The sequence below is a fragment of the Ambystoma mexicanum genome, chromosome 9 (genome assembly GCF_040938575.1).
Source record: "Ambystoma mexicanum isolate Mex_15411 chromosome 9, UKY_AmexF1_1, whole genome shotgun sequence".
In the NCBI taxonomy this organism is placed as follows: Eukaryota; Metazoa; Chordata; class Amphibia; order Caudata; family Ambystomatidae; genus Ambystoma; species Ambystoma mexicanum.
In genome coordinates this window covers 1,239,936,776-1,239,953,871 of record NC_090931.1, presented here as the reverse complement: position 1 = coordinate 1,239,953,871, position 17,096 = coordinate 1,239,936,776, and the positions used below count along the sequence as shown (strand labels likewise).

Below are 17,096 nucleotides of genomic sequence, written 5' to 3'. Positions count from 1 at the left end.
CCTCCCAGGAAACAGTGACGCTCCGCACAGGGTCCCGTGCCATACATCCCCAGTAGGGGGGCACATTTCCACCTTCACCCAGGCATGGGAAGGGATCACCTCGGACAGATGGGTGCTGTCCACAGTGTCCGCGGGATACTGCATCGAACTGTTGGAGCATCCCCGCAACCACCCTCCAAAACAAAAAACACACTCCCTGGATCCTCCTCGAGGAAATCGTCAATCTTCTCGCAAAGGACGCGATAGAACTCGTCCCGGGCAACCAGGTAAACAAGGGTATTTATTCAACTTACTTCCTTGTGCCAAAAAAAGATCTGACAATGCGCCCAGTCTTAGACTTACGCCCTGCAAACAAGTATGTCAAGCCCCAAAGATTTTGCATGACTATACTCCAAGAGGTAATCCCCCTCCTAAAAGGAGGAGATTACATGGCAACATTGGACATGAAAGATGCCTATTTTCATATTTCCATGTTCCCAGCGCACAGAAGATTCTTGTGCTTCAAGGTGGACAGTCAACACTACCAGTTCAAGGTGCTGCCCATCGGTATAGCCTCGGCTCCAAGGGTATTCACCAAGGTACTGGCGGTGGTGGTGGCACCCCTACGCAGGGAGGCAATCCCAGTGTACCCTTACCTGGACGACTGGCTCATCACGGGGGAGACCCCAGTAATTTGCAGATCCAACATCCAAAGAACGATCGACCTCCTCTTCGAATTGGGTTTCTCAATCAACGAGAGAAAATCAAGCCTGATGCCAAGCACCTCCAAACAGTTCCTAGGAGCTATCTTAAACACTCATCAGAGGAAAGAATTCGGAATATACTACTGAGTCCCAGAACCCATCCGAGGAGCAAGAGCTCCACCTACGACGCCCTGACCCTGCAGGAGCAGCGGGCCTGCCAAGGAAAGCATCCCGGAACAACTGATGTATTCCGGTAAGCGCTGCCTTCATCGCGCTATATCCTGCAATTTGCCTCCAAGCCCACGCTTAATTGCACACGAATGATCACAGAAACCCCACAAAGAAATCTGTGTGATCTGCAGCCCTGTACTCGAAAGAGCACGCTTTGTGCTCCGTATCATCATTAAGGTACACGAGGTACCGACCCCCCTCCAAGATGGCCGACTCATTCATGCCTGCAACCTTCTTTGCTCTACCAGGCTTCCATCAGTAGTCTCCGCCCTTGCTGATTGGTTACTGAGCCTACTACCTCTGCCATTGGGTGCCGGCAGGCGAAGCCGGCCTCTCCCACCAAGGCCCTCGGGAACAAGGCCGTCGCCTGTTCTCAGCCTGTTGTCTGCCGTCTCTGCCATGTTCCAGACCCCCTGGTCCTCCAACACACGTCCGCTAAGGTAACTTTTTGCGCCCGCAGCTATATTGCACCGTAGAGACCACAACCGATCAGTCTCTTTTACAAACACACCTGAACTCTGTTGCAACTGACTTCTGCCTCAGCATACCATCATTCTGCTTAACCTTTTCTGCCTAGCGCATTCTCGCATTCATGAATACAAATGTCTATACCCTGCACTCTGCCACTCCACGCCCTACCGAGCACTGATACTACGACTGCACGCATTTGTACCTCATGCCTATTTGTGCTATCCCGTTTTTTTCTGGTGCGACACCAGTGCATTTTGCCTAACTGTGATGCCTCAAATCTAGGTGCTTCCCTGAGTATTTCAGCCCAACTGCAATGACAAATCCTGATTAATGGTCACACTTGTGATCTACATTCAAAGTATCCTTCATCTTGCTTGACTGCTTTTACTACTGCATTTAGAGTGCCTTCCCAGTAACTGCATTTAGATTGCTACCACCTGTTTGACTTTTGGCCATACTACCAACTACAATAGCAATTTGCACTTAGAGTATCCCAGATTCTGCTTGCCAAATTTAAGTGCACTCTGGTGAATGCTTCTTAGTCACTGTTGTTTATGCACTCTGCTGTATGCATTCTAGTCACTGCTGGGATTGTCAAATTTAGGTGCCTTTTTGCTGTATTCATTTTAGTCGCTGCTGAGATTGTCAAATTTAGGTGCCTTTTTGCTGTATTCGTTTTAGTCGCTGCTGGGATTGTCAAATTTAGGTGCCTTTTTGCTGTTTGCATTTTAGTCGCTGCTGGGATTGTCAAACTTAGGTGCCTTTTTGCTGTATGCATTTTAGTCGCTGCTGGGATTGTCAAATTTAGGTGCCTTTTTGCTGTATGCATTTTAGTTGCTGCTGGGATTGTCAAATTTAGATGCCCCTTTGCTATCTGTCCCCTCCCAATATGTGCACTACCAAGACCTGCCTTATATACACACTCTGCTCCCTACTCTGGACTACTCTAATTATCACCATAACAATGGCCCACACCAACTCCACACCCTGCAACTTGCAAGAGAGAAACACGCGACTTAGAGCAAGGCTGCCACATCTTTATGACCTCAAAAACAAAAGAACTAGACCTTCAGGTTCTATATCAACTCTAACTGCCTCCAACCCTAACCATTTTGCCCTAGCTGCAGAAAGGCACCCCAAAATACAAACTGACCTCCTCCATAACCAGAAGAGACCCAACCTTCCCAAACCTAGACTCATCCAAGAAAAAATCACAACCCCTACCTTATCAGGAGCCCTTATCAATGCAAGGTCCCTCATAGCACACAACACGGAAATTGCCGACATACTTGCCATGGATAACCTAGATCTCCTCGCTATCACTGAGACCTGGCTCCACGATGCGCAGGTCCCGCACTCATGATTGCCATACCAGACAATTACAATATACTAAGAGCCGATCCGCCCAACTCTAGGGGAGGTGGCCTGGCCATCGTCGCCAAAAGTAAGCTAGCTGTAAGACTTACCCCACACCCAGCAATTACATCTTGCAAACTTCTTTCTGCTAAAATACCTATCTCTAATAACAGTACACTAACTGTCCTTCTGGTGTACAGACCACCAGGCCCACTAGGTAACTTTGAGGAAGACCTATCTAGCCTCCTCACTAATAACATCAAATACTCCACCCAGCTCCTTTTACTAGGTGACTTTAACTTGGGATTCAATGATGATGAGGACAAACAGGCCCACTCCATCCAATCAATCTTAGTCGATCATGGCCTTACCCAAAAAGTTTTAGCCCCTACACATATAAAAGGACGTACATTAGATTGGATAGCCAACCAAAACTGTGCCACCACCATCTCTAATATTTTACCACAAACCTGGACCGACCACCACCTCATCTGCTTCTCATCCACTATAGAGCCTCCTAAATTAGATAATCCGGAAATAGTACCACCTATGCCAACCAGAAGCAGAAAAGAAATTACTGCTGAAAAACTACTCCCACTCCTCCTACCAGCTCTCACGGCTAGCGCTATTAACTCTGACCCTAATACGCTAGTTGAGACATTCAACAACACTATGTCCAAAGCCTTGGACATAATTGCCCCTATCAAATTACGTAAACGAGAATCTCATCTCAACTCATGGTTCACCCCCTACCTCAAAGAACTACGAATCCAAAAACGTAAATTCCAAGCTATCTGGAGGCACACACCTTCAGTTGAGAAAAAAACTTCACTTGACAACCTTGCTAAAAAATATAAGAAGGAAATAATCCAAACTAAAAAAGACACATTTAATGAGAGAATTAGTAAAGCTAACTCTAACTCCAAAGAACTCTTTTCCATCCTCCGGGAAATGGAAAACCTGATTGCTCCCACAAACAATGTCCCCAAGGACAAACAATGGTGCACCAGCATCCAAAATGCCTTAGCTAATAAAATCATAACCCTAAAATCTAAAATTGCAAAGAAGAAAGCGTCCTTGAGTTCCACTGGAACCCATACTACCCAATTGACTGATACACCTAGAACAGTCACTGAAAGCAATTGCAAACCATTCAGATTTACCAACACATCCATATTGGAAACTGAAAAGGTGATATCATCCCTGAAACCATCTAACTGCCAAGGTGACAGCTGCCCAGCACCAGTTATTAAGGACTCAGCTAGAGACTTAGCACCCTTCATATCTAAATTAATCAATGCATCCTTTAGATCTAGCATTGCACCCACAAACCTCAAAGAATCTTGGGTACTGCCTCTCCTTAAAAAACAGACCCTCGACCCAGCTATCCCTACCAATTACAGGCCCCTTACCACGGTCCCATTTCTCCTTAAAATTATCGACAGAGTAGCCTACCTCCAGATCCAAGACTATTTAGAGACAAACCAACTACTAGGATCACGCCAATCTGGATTCAGACCATTACATGGTACTGAAACGGCCCTAATCGACCTCAAGACACAAATCGACGAGTTGAAGGATAAAGTTAAAACAGCTGTGCTCCTCCTCCTTGACTTATCGGCGGCCTTTGACCTGGTAGACCATGCAGTGTTATGTAACCACCTAGCGTCTGCCGCCTATTTCTCAAGCGAAACTATAGCCTGGGTACAATCCTTCCTAGCCAACTGTACAATTAGAGTGTTTTGCCCCTTAGCTTCAGCGGACCCAATACAAATCACCTGTGGCGTCCCACAAGGTTCATGTGTCTCCCCCACAATGTACAACATCTTCACTAAGCCACTCTTCGACAAACTTGACAGACTGGGGGTAACTTATACTAATTATGCGGGCGATACGCAGATCCTCATACCACTATCTGGCAACTTTGTCGAAGACACAGCTCTAGTAAACAAGATTTACCTCCTCATTCAGGCATGGGTGGCCTCTCACGGCCTCTGCCTGAATGACGACAAAACAGAGATACTGATCCTGGGTTCCAACTCTAACCTCAAAAAACTCAGCCCTAATTATCTCGCCTTCAACATAGAGGGCAATATAATTAAAGTCGCAACTGAGGTAAAAACACTAGGTTTCTACCTCGATTCCACATTATCTCTCAAAAAACAAGTTAATTCCCTCGCTTCCTCCACTGCTTACACCTGCAAATTAATCAGGGCTTGTAGACCCTACCTTTCCAAAACCAATTGTATCACACTAGCCAATGCCCTAGTAATGTCTAAATTAGACTACTGTAACGCCCTATATGCGGGCGCCAGTAAAACTGTCATAAACAAAATGCAAATACTGCAGAATAATGCTCTTAGTAAAACACAGAAACTAGTACTGCTACTTGGAAGGGTTCATCTTGATTATATGTCATTGAATAAAGCATGACTTAATTTATGAAATCAAGGAACCTTCACTGGTTTTTTACTAATGGAATATATCGTCAATGGAATATTTGACCCAAAAAGAATAAGTCCAGAAGGAAAAACCCACATACACACTAGGGGTTTGTGCAAATATATAACTTGTATTAAACACACGTATTTACAGTTTTGTGTGGGACATTGAGCATTGATTGCAAAGAAAAATAAAACATGATTTTTCAAATAAAGCAAAAATACAACTTGAACATAGTGTGATAAAGAGAAATTTTTTAAAAAATTATATAGGACATAGAACAGAAAAGATTATTACTGATTAACAACTTATACTCTTCATGAGTTTTCACAATGAAACAAATTCATAAGTTGATCCAGTGGTCTTAACGCTGTCCATCTGGGTAGATTGCGTCTAACTCACAATGGTTGGATGTCTATGCTGAAAAGTTATATTGGGACAAAGTGATCCCGACTGGTTAAATACCAGATAATTCCAACTGGATGTGTGCCAACTAGTTAATTGCCAACGTCGCAGGGGGTTGTATAAGTGGGGATCCCACTTCCAGAAGTGTAGCAATCTATGTACAGTATTGTATCACTTGACCAAATTAAGTTGGTGGAAAGGTCCCCCTTGCTTGAAAACTGACGTTTCGGCGGTGTCCATCATGTATCAAAATTAGAGGGACGTGGAAGCCGCCTTCTTCAGGGCGGTTGAGTAACCCCTGTGGAGGAGAGATCGAGAGAGAAAAACATGGCTCAATTACTCTCATGGTACAGTGGTGTTTCCCTGCTGGACTTACAAGGGTGGATTAGTAAAAGGTTGGCTGAATCAGAACTCGGAGGGAATTAATTCCCAAAATGGTGCATGCTAAAAGTTAAGGGGGTGAAGGAACCTTTAATGGGAGATAGAGTGAACTTTGTGTGGACTCTTGTCTCTATAGGGCTGTGGTGGGCGTAATAGGTAAGTATCTCACCACAGAAACCTTGTGGACACTCTCTTAGTATTGCAGACTCTCCGGACTGGGCGTCATAGGATGTAGGGATGGTTGCAGTAGTGATGCGTGGGGGGGAGAGCAGGCGGGAAGAAAATGTATTTCCATGGCTGCCTCACTGGGCTGCTGTGTGCAGCTCGCACCCTCGGGATAATGCTCTGTAAGGTAGTTGCAGAGAAGAAAATACATCAAGAAACGGAAGGGAGGCATGAATCTCCTGACTTATGTGCCTGTGCGCATCTAAGAAAAGAAAGGTAGAGCACAGTACCTGGATATGAATAATCATTAGATAATCCAGGTATTCCTCTATAGTCAAAAAAACTCCGAAAGTGGGGGAGGTTCAAACAATGTGAAGCCGTCTGATTTCTTTGTTTCTGTAGCAAGAGGGAAGGAAAGAAAAGGCTAATAGTAGAGGTTGATTTTTAGCCAAGTCACATATCAATGTGAAGTAGAATACACTAGTAGGTGGTGCTAGGCCGCCACTCGTGCGTCGTGGGGAGCACAGAGCTCGAGGGAGATTTACCTGTGTCCGGGTGGCGCCGTGCGCGGAGTAAAGTCTCAGTGGTCAGCCTGCTGCCGAAAGACGTGCGTTTGGCAAGTGCAGGGCTGCTGTTATGAAGGCAGGAGCGGACTGGGGGTGGGCCGAGGGTGTGTGGGTCTCTGGACCAATCAGGATGCTGAGAGGTTCAGAGTCCTGATTGGCTGGAGCCGAACTAATGCGGAAATGGACTCTGCCGGGATAGTCTGCGTCTCTGTGTGTGACTGCGAGAATGCAAGTGCTCTACAGGCGCCCGCTGGAGTGGAGAGTGGGGAAGTTTGTGCAGGAGAGCCCTGCAGCTGCAGTCTGTGGTGCGCGCGTTGAAGGTAAGTGCAACGAAAATGTCGCGCGAGCTGAAAGGACTCGGTGGACTGGGTGGAAGGAGGGCTTGAGTCTCGGGTCCTGGAACTTAGATGAACAAATGGAGAATTGATGTGGGTATCACTTGATCAATTGTGGCAGTGATACAGAGAAGATCAGCCACTTGGTGGAGTTCAATGGTGGCGGGGGCTGTGGCGCAGCTGGTGTGTATGCTTAGCAATCTACTAGCAGTCTTTGGCCGTGGGGTGTGTGTTGTTTGGTCAGATATGGAGACGGATGGAATGCAGGGAGTCTCCGTGTATTCCTAGACAGTATGCTGAGTGTTGGAGATGACACTAGAAGGTAGTGGAGAGAAACTTCTAGTGCATATAGGGCAACGTGGTTAGGGACAACAACTGCATTCCCAGCGGAAATGAATTATCTTTGTGGGAAGAGTTGTTGTTTGTTGAGGCCATGGGTAACAGAATCCATTCTGTGTATCCAACGACATTCAAGGTCTAACAGGCGGCCTTGAATGTTGGGTCCACTGCGAACCCGTTCAATGACCCACCATTTAATGTCATGGGTATTATGTTTCTTCTCCATATAGTGCTGTACTAGTGGAGATGTCATATTTTTGCAGCGGATTCTTGAACGGTGTTCAGATATCCGTATGCCGACATTTCGCATGGTCTGTCCAATGTAGCGTAAGTGGCATGGGCATTCTATGCAGTATACCACTTGATTTGTTTTGCAATTCGAAACGTCATTGAGGGTCCATGTTTTAGTTCCGATCTGAAATTGTTGTAGTTTCATAGTGAATTGGCATACTGAGCAGGTACCACATGGGTAGTGCCCTTTAAGCGGTCGGAGATTCCAGATGGGAGTCTGGGGAGATTTTTTGTTGTACATGGAATGTACCAGGTGTTCTCTCAAATTACATCCCCTCTTAAATGCAAATCTAGGTTTGTCTTGGTCTGGGAGGCAGAGTCTAACTATGGCCAATACTTGTAAATTATTTTTTTGATCTGAAAAGCATGTTGTCCATGGGTGATGGCATATGTGATTTTATCATTCTCTGCATCTCGGGTTTTGGGTGTAAGAAGTGAGTCGCGACATGTGAAGCGGGCTCTTTTCAGAGATCTTGACACCAGTTTTTTGGGGTAGCCACGTTGTTTGAGTCTATCATTTAGAAAGTTGGCATCTTGGTAGAAGTTGTCTAAAGAGGTGCAATTCCTGCGAAGTCTTAAGAATTGCCCATACGGTAAATTTTCTTTAATATGTTGAGGATGATCGCTTTGGAAATGTAGCAAAGTATTGCGATCGGTGGGTTTACGAAAAGTAGTGCACATTAGTTTGCCTTGGTCGTGTTGGATTTTCAAATCTAGGAAGTGGATGGAGGAATTACTGTATTCAAATGTGAATTGGATGTCTTGGCTACATGTGTTGAGCCAGGAGCAAAATTCTAATAGGGCCTCTTCTGTGCCTTCCCATGGGCATATGATGCCATCTATATATCGACGCCATTGTTTAATATGCTCTCTCCATCTGTTAAGATGGCTGAGGACAAATTTGGACTCAAAATTGGCCATGAATAGAATTGCCAAACTCCAGGTACTGTGCTCTACTTTTCTTTTCTTAGATGCGCACAGGCACATAAGTCAGGAGATTCATGCCTCCCTTCCGTTTCTTGATGTATTTTCTTCTCTGCAACTACCTTACAGAGCATTATCCCGAGGGTGCGAGCTGCACACAGCAGCCCAGTGAGGCAGCCACGGAAATACATTTTCTTCCCGCCTGCCCCCCCACACACCACTACTGCAACCATCCCTACATCCTGTGACGCCCAGTCCGGAGAGTCTGCAATACCAAGAGAGTGTCCACAAGGTTTCTGTGGTGAGATACTTACCTATTACGCCCACCACAGCCCTATAGAGACAAGAGTCCACACAAAGTTCACTTTATCTCCCATTAAAGGTTCCTTCACCCCTTTAACGTTTAGCATGCGCCATTTTGGGAATTATTTCCCTCCGAGTTCTGATTCAGCCAACCTTTTACTAATCCCCCCTTGTAAGTCCAGCAGGGAAACAGAGTAATTGAGCCATGTTTTTCTCTCTCGATCTCTCCTCCACAGGGGTTACTCAACCGCCCTGAAGAAGGCGGCTTCCACGTCCCTCTAATTTTGATACATGATGGACACCAAGGCCTCCGAAACATCAGTTTTCAAGCAAGGGGGACCTTTGCACCAACTTAATTTGGTCAAGTGATACAATACTGTACCTAGATTGCTACACTTCTGGAAGTGGGATCCCCACTTATACAACCCCCTGAGACGTTGGCAATTAACCAGTTGGAATTATCTGGTATTTAACCAGTCGGGATCACTTTGTCCCAATATAACTTTTCAGCATAGACATCCAACCATTGTGAGTTAGACGCAATCTACCCAGATGGACAGCGTTAAGACCACTGGATCAACTTATGAATTTGTTTCATTGTGAAATCTCATGAAGAGTATAAGTTGTTAATCAGTAATCATTTTTCTGTTCTATGTCCTATATAATTTTTTAAAAAATGTCTCTTTATCACACTATGTTCAAGTTGTATTTTTGCTTTATTTGAAAACATCATGGTTTATTTTTCTTTGCCATCAATGCTCAATGTCCCACACAAAATTGTAAATACATGTGTTTAATACAAGTTATAGATTTGCACAAACCCCTAGTGTGTATGTGGGTTTTTCCTCCTGGACTTATTCTTTTTGGGTCAAATATTCCATTGACGATATATTCCATTAGTAAAAAACCAGTGAAGGTTCCTTGATTTCATAAATTAAGTCATGCTTTATTCAATGACATATAATCAAGATGAACCCCTTCCAAGTAGCAGTACTAGTTTCTGTGTATTAGTGTACTTTGTACCCGAGTCTGCTACTCCTCACCACGGGTACACCGAACATTTGGGTATTGAATAATGCTCTTAGAGCAGCCTTGGACATACCCCGCAGAGCACACATATCCAACATCAGGAAAGACCATCATTGGTTAAAAATCAGTGACAGAGTTCTCCTCAAGACGCTATCTCTCACCCACAAAGGACTGAACAATACCGCGCCCCCATACATCTCGGCCAGACTGACCAGAAAATCCTCTACTCACCACACTAGAGCTTCTAACCACTTCTTACTTGAAACGCCCAGATTCAGACTAACAAAAGCGGTTGGAGCAAGCTTCCCTGCTAGAACTGCCTGTGCCTGGAACGCACTTCCCACCGCATTGAGAGCTAATCTACCCTACTCTAGATTTAGATGTAATTTGAAAAGTTGGCTCTGGACCAATGACGACCAACAAACTGATCCCCTGCTCTAGGCCCGGATCAACCACTGTAAATAATTACCACGATACTTCTGAAACCAGACTATAGACTATCTCATTGCCCGTGGGATGTGAGGTACCCATATCTTGTATCTCTTGTTTGCTCTCTTGTATATTTGTATTGTAAAAATGTTAATAACACATGTAATGCATCTTCTGCATGTATCCTCTGTATGTAACCTAAGCTTAAGCATTCTTGTAACTGCTGCACCCGGCTACCCCTGGGTTTGGAGCGCATTATCAAATAATAAACTAAACTAAACTAAACTAAACTGCAAATTCATCAATATCAGTCCGGTCTCCAGATAAGGGTGCGCAAAACGATGTGTCTGCTGAGCATGATGGCGTCATGTATTTACCTGGTTCCCCACGCGCGCCTGCGCTTGCGAACCATGCAGGAATGGTTGGCGAAACAGTGGTCTCAGGCAAGTGGTCAGTGGGACGATCTAGTGGTCGTTTCACCTACACTGGTGCAAAGTCTTCACTGGTGGACAAGAGAGAACCTGACAATGGGGAAACCCTTTTACGATCCAGAGATACAGGCGGTGGTCACTACGGACGCGTCCCTGTCAGGGTGGGGAGCACACCTCCTTCACCACACAGCTCAGGGTCTCTGGTCTCACACAGTGGCCAAGAATCACATCAATCTGCTAGGGCTTCTAGCAGTCTTCAGAGCTCTTCGAGCGTTCAAACCTCACCTGTCGAACCTGTCAGTGCGGACAGCACAACAGCAATGTTTTACATAAACAAACAGGGGGGCACTCGTTCGCCAAATCTGTCCAGGCTTGCCCAGATAATTTGGATATGGGCACTCAGACGGAACATTTACCTGTCATCTCAACATGTTACAGGGGATCTCAATTCACTAGCAGACGCTTTGAGCAGAGACCCCCTCCCGGAAGAACACGAATGGTGTCTACACGAAGAAGTCGTAGGAGACCTCTTCTCACAGTGGGGTTTCCACACTATAGAACTATTCGCCACAAGCGAAAACAGAGAATGCCCAGGATTCGCATCCAGGTTCCCACAGCCAGACTCCATGGGGAACGCTCTATGGATGAACTGGTCGTGGATGTTTGCCTATGCTTTTCCACCAACCCCTCTGTTGAGGAAGGTGGTCAACAAGATGCACAGGGAATCGATGACGCTTATCCTAGTTCCTCTCATGTGGGCGAGACAACCGTGGTTCCCGCACCTGCGCAAGATGGCAACGTGCGAACCCATCAGACTCCCATGCTGGCACAACCTACTATCCCAGCACAAAGGACAAACAGTGCATCCTCAACCCAGCTCGATGAACTTGGCAGCATGGCTCCTGAAGTCATAGAGTTTGGCCATCTCAATCTACCACAGAGATGTATGGATATCCAAAAGGAATCCAGGAAACCAGACACAAGACACTGGTACTTTGAAAAAATGGAAGAGATTCGTTATTTGGTGCCAGAATAAAGAAATCAACCTGGTTAATTGCACTCCTTCCAATATTGTCACCTACATGCTGCACCTGCTAGAAGCAGGGTTGGTATTTAATTCACTCAAGGTACACCTGGCAGCGCTGTCAGCCTACACCACCTCACATAACAAGGTGTCGGGTGGAAAGTACCAGTGATTAAAGCCTCTATGGAAGGGGTAAAGAGACTCCACCCTCCAATTCCGAACCTACCACCAGGATGGGACCTTAATGTGGTGCTTGCTAAACTCATGGGCCCCCAATTTGAACCCATGCATAAAGCTAGTCTCAAACACCTGACCTATAAAACTGCCTTCTTAGTAGCCATTACATCCATAAGAAGGGTCAGCGAGATTCAGGCTCTGTCAGTGCAGGATCCTTTCTTTACTGTTCATAAGGATAAACTGGTCCTACGAACTCACTCTAGGTTCTCATCTAAGTTAATTTCAAAATTCCATGTTAACCAGTCCATTGAGCTACCGGCCTTCTTCCAAGAATCCAAGAGCTCTGCTGAGGTGAAATTACACACACTAGATGTGCGAGGAACGGTCCTCTACTACAAAGACAAGACCAGACCGCTAAGGAAGACAGATCAACTGTTTGTCTCCGTAGCTACAGGCAGAGAAGGAGATTGCGTCTCTAAAGGTGCCATCTCAAAATGGATAGTCAAATGTATCCAGCTGTGTTATTCCCTTTCAGATAAAACTCTGCCTTTTACCCAAGGGCCGACTCTACAAGAGGGACTGGGGCCACTCTGGCTTTCATTGCAAATGTACCCCTTGACACAATTTGCAAAGCAGCTACTTGAAGCTCTATTCACACCTTTACTCAGCACTATTGCATTGACACTCATTCCAAGACAGATACTCAAGTGGGACAAGCGGTTCTAAGAAATGTATTTGCTCATGACCCTTCTCACATCCCACCTCCTTCTAACACTGCTCGCTAATCTATGCACAGCATGTGATCTAAGCAGATTCCACAAGCCTCAGAATGGATACATTACTCACCGTAATCGTATTTCTGATGCTTGTATCTGCTTAGATTCACATGCGCCCGCCCTTCCTTCCCTCTGAGAGAAGGCGCATGGATGCTTGTAGTCTTATCTATCTTATCTGCTTGGATACTCTGTACTCACGCTACTCCTCATGCAACCTCATGTCAGAAAAAATACAATCTGAGGGTCCTACACGTGGGAGGGATCATGGGTACAGTGGACGTCACACTAAGGATAGTATTACTGGCACGCCCTAGGTCGACGCCCATTTCGAGTTTCGAAAAACAAACTGTTAGACTCCGCAGCTTCCACTAGATGTTGGCCTATGCACAGCATGTGAATCTAAGCAGATACAAGCATCAGAAATATGATTACCGTGAGTAATGTATCCCATACCTGCACGATTTATGCCTCATGTGCTAGGACAAGGAAATGCTCAAAGGGCAGGTGAGCATCGCTGTAGAGCTGCTCCAGAGTCTGAGGTTTCTGATCAACTTTGGGAAATGTAGTGTCCACCCAGAACATTCCATGGAGTTCCTAGGATTTGCAATAGATTCGACCCTAGGGTCTCTCAGTTTACCAATGACCAAGGTAAACGACATCAAGAAGCAGATCAGAGAGACACTGTCGAAGAGGGAAATATCAGTACGAGAAATTGCCAGACTGGTGGGGCGGTTGGCCTCCTTAATGCAGACTATATTTCCGGGTCCATTAAATTACAGAGCACTCCAGAGACCGAAGATCCAACATCTCAAGTGGGGTGTGCCATACAAGCAGAAGGTCCCAGTTTCCCGAGAGGTGAGAGAGGAGTTGGAATGGTGGCTCCAACACATGGATGCATGGAAAGGGAGAGCTATATTAGGCTCATCGCCAGACCTGATTATAGAATCTGATGCCAGCAGATGGGGCTGGGGAGCCTGGTGTAGGAACCTGTCAGCAGGAGGTCGGGTCAGGAAACACCTCTACACATAAATTGCCTAGAACCTCACTGTACAATGCTGGACTCATGAGAGAGCAAAATGTTGCATGCTATTCAAAATGGACAATTTGTCTGTGGTCAGGTATATAAACAGATTGGGTGGTACCAAGTCCAGAATGCTAGCAGAAATAGCGAAAGAGTTTTGGCACCTCTGTTTTCAGAGACAAGTATCAGTGCTGGGTCGATTGAACGGGGTAGATGATTTTAACTCCAGATTCCTCAGGGATGCCAACGACTGGAAGCTGGACGAGGAGGTATTACAAGAACTGATGATTCGTTGGGGGCTGTACCAGATCGACCTTTTTGCATCAAGGTTGAACAACCAACTACCTCGGTTTTTCAGTGGGAGGCTGCACCCAGAAGCAGAAGCAACAGATGCCTTCCTTCAATTGTGGGGTCAGGACACATGTTACGCATTTGCCCCGTTCCCGATGATCGCGAGAACTTTAGCTCAAGTGAAGAGACAGAAAGCCTTCCTGATGCTGGGATCACGCCGGTTTGGAAAGGGCAAGCCTGGTTCCGGGTGTGCTGGAACTAACTCACAGCAGCCCAGTAGCCTACCCAGACACAAATCTATCATACGAGACCCAGGAGGAGGCACACATCCGTAAGTGCAGTCAGGCAAGCTCAATCTGATTGCCTGGGCGATTTCAGGAGATCTTGGGTTAGGCCAGGCTTATCGAGCGAGGCTGAGCTCATCATCAACGAAGCTTGGGCACCAGGAACACATAGAGCATACAGGTCAGTGTGGACGAAATGGTGTAGTTTGTGCGTGGAAAGGGACGTTCATCCCGATGGAACAGATGTAGTACACATTGTCAATTATCTGGCTCAGATGGCAGCGCAAGGGAAAGCATATAGGCCCATTATTACAGCTCTTTCGGCGATATCTCTGTGGGTCACCCCAAGTTGGAAGGGGTGCCGATAGGAGGGCACTCACTGATATGCAGGCTATTAAAAGGGATATGAATGACTAGACTTTCCATAGAGAAATATACTCTGCTGTGGGAGTAGACAGTGCTGAGAATTTTTGTAGCTTTGCCAGAAAATACACAGCTATCTAGGAAAGCATTATCTGCTAAACTCACTATGCTCTTGTGCCTGCTTTCGTGTAAGAGAGTATCAGAAGTCAAGAGCTCTAGAGGGGAATAAGAAATCCTTATCACCGAATAGGGTGACGTTGCTCATAGCGAGGAGGATGAAAACAGGGTTAAGCTCAATTACATACGACAAATTCCCGGGTCAGCCTAAGTTATGTCCGATTAGATGCCTACCAGCTTATGAGATCACACGTGACGTGAGACCTACAGGAGTATCACAACTACTGATAGCCTTATGCAAGCCATATGGCACGGTATCACCAGCGACACTAGCCAGATGGTTAAGATGGGTGATGGGCCAGGCCGGTATCAATGTGCATTACTATGGGGCTCACTCAGTGAGGGGAGCTTTGGCCACTAAGGCATTCAATTTAATGGAGGGGCCAGGTTGGAGGATATCATGAGATCTGCCGATTGGTTTAATAAAGTTACCTTCAATACCTTTTATTTCAAACCAATTGAGAAGATGGCAAAGTTGGTGGTAAGTAAGCTTTGAACAAGCATAATCCGAACCTCCGGGGTTTGACCTAGAAGTCAGATGTTCAGCACATTAGTTCTAGAAAGTCATCATTCTATTAAAGACAGAGGCAAAGGATTATCCCACCTTCGTAATCGTGTTGAGCTATGTATGTAATTGTGCTATTATGGTTACTGTTATCATAATGATATGTTGTAAGCTACGACACGATCCCATCTTCCCGATATGGTACACTGAAATGTGATTTTTTGCTATACTAGGTACCATCGTGGAGAACAAGCCAGCTGGAAGCTGATGGTCGGAGAATCGTCTGGGAATTACGCATCTACGGGTTGGGGCCCATGTTGAGACAGCAAAAGAAAGAGGGGATTTCATGGGAGTCCCCTATATTTATGTGGAGACATGACAGTTGATTGGACATTTTGGACACATATTTTGTCTTTGGAACCAATAATATCTGGAATACCAAAGACTCAAAACAAGTGGGACTTGTAGTCTTCATCTTTGTTATGATTGTATTATTGTTATTTATAATGCTGCTCGAGAAGTAAAGTTAAGGGAAAAACATAATCCTTTGCCTATGTGTCTAATCGAATTATGACTTTCTGGATGAATGTGTCGAAAATCTGAATTCAGCCAGCTTCTTATTCACAGGCTCAAATTAGCTTTTTTATTCGAGCAGGGTCTTTATAAAAATAATCCATTTTACTGAATGGTTAGTTTTTCAGTCTTCTGCATCAAATGACACATTTCTTTTAATTTTTGGGATTCTCCATATTTTGTCTGTGAAATTTAACTTGGCTGAAACATGTTTACCAACCATTGGGAGCCCAAAAGAAAAAAACAGCAATGTGCCAACATGAACTTGGTTCACAGGTCGCCTTTTACTGCGTTTCTTTCACGTTAGCACCTTCCCTATGAAGAGCAATGGCTAGCTTTCAATGGCCATTTGACGTTTCAGCTCCCTTCCTCCTTCTTGTTTACAACAGATCCGCCAGAGCGCCCTGGGAACAATTCCGTTGGTGATGGTGCGCCATACCCCGCAATAATCTCGACGAATACATTCCCTGTATTTCTTTGTATCCATCATTATTTTAAGCAAACCATAGTGCCTCAGTGCGTTTTGCAACAGCCCCCACAAATCTTCATCGGGCGTGAGGGCTGAGTAGGGGGGTTTAGCTACTACACCGTCCTTGTATTCCCTGGGAAGTAGCCACTCCCACGCAGTCACAAGCGCTGTTTACACGGCTAATCAGAGAGCACGCTTGCCGCCTTTCTTTTATGCCCAAAACAACGGAAGTCTTATGTATTTCTGTTTTTTTGACAATAACGTTTCGTTTGCCACGACTGCCAGGTACATTCTGGCAACACCCCAAAGCTTCATATTGTACCTTTCTATATTAAAAAAGTTACATTGAATTAATGTATGCCTATGATGCCCGCCACTTGACTGAACCGCCGTTTATCTCCTTTACGCGGTCTAGTGTTTGAGCTATCCACGGGTAACATTCAAGTGTGCGCGCGGTGCTTCCGGGATTGAAGGCAACACGGAAGTGCTGCGGTGGAGTTTTCAATCTCCTACAGCCAGACTGTTTATCATAGGTGGGTACTTGTTGCTTATGTTGGGGAGTACTTGCGGGTCGTTGTTAATGGAGACTTGGCTGCTACTCCATACAGAACGAGGCGTCGCAGTTCCCCTGGTGTCATCAGACTGGGATTGGCAG

The 17,096-nt window shown here is 45.6% G+C and overlaps 1 protein-coding gene across 6 annotated transcripts in view; it reads left to right on the top strand.

Moving 5' to 3' along the window:
- Window positions 1–17,096, top strand: part of SLC35F5 (solute carrier family 35 member F5) — a 1,900,137-nt gene that overhangs the window by 275,120 nt on the left and 1,607,921 nt on the right. For 4 of the 6 annotated variants that reach the window (XM_069616583.1, XM_069616584.1, XM_069616579.1 and 1 more), the window contains exon 1: window positions 16,862–16,974. The exons of 1 other annotated variant lie outside the window; for it this stretch is intronic. The gene's annotated coding sequence lies outside the window, so the exon portion shown is untranslated. Of the gene's footprint in view, window positions 1–16,861; window positions 16,975–17,096 lie in introns of those variants that run through there. One more of the 6 variants, XM_069616581.1, reaches the window with a different exon arrangement.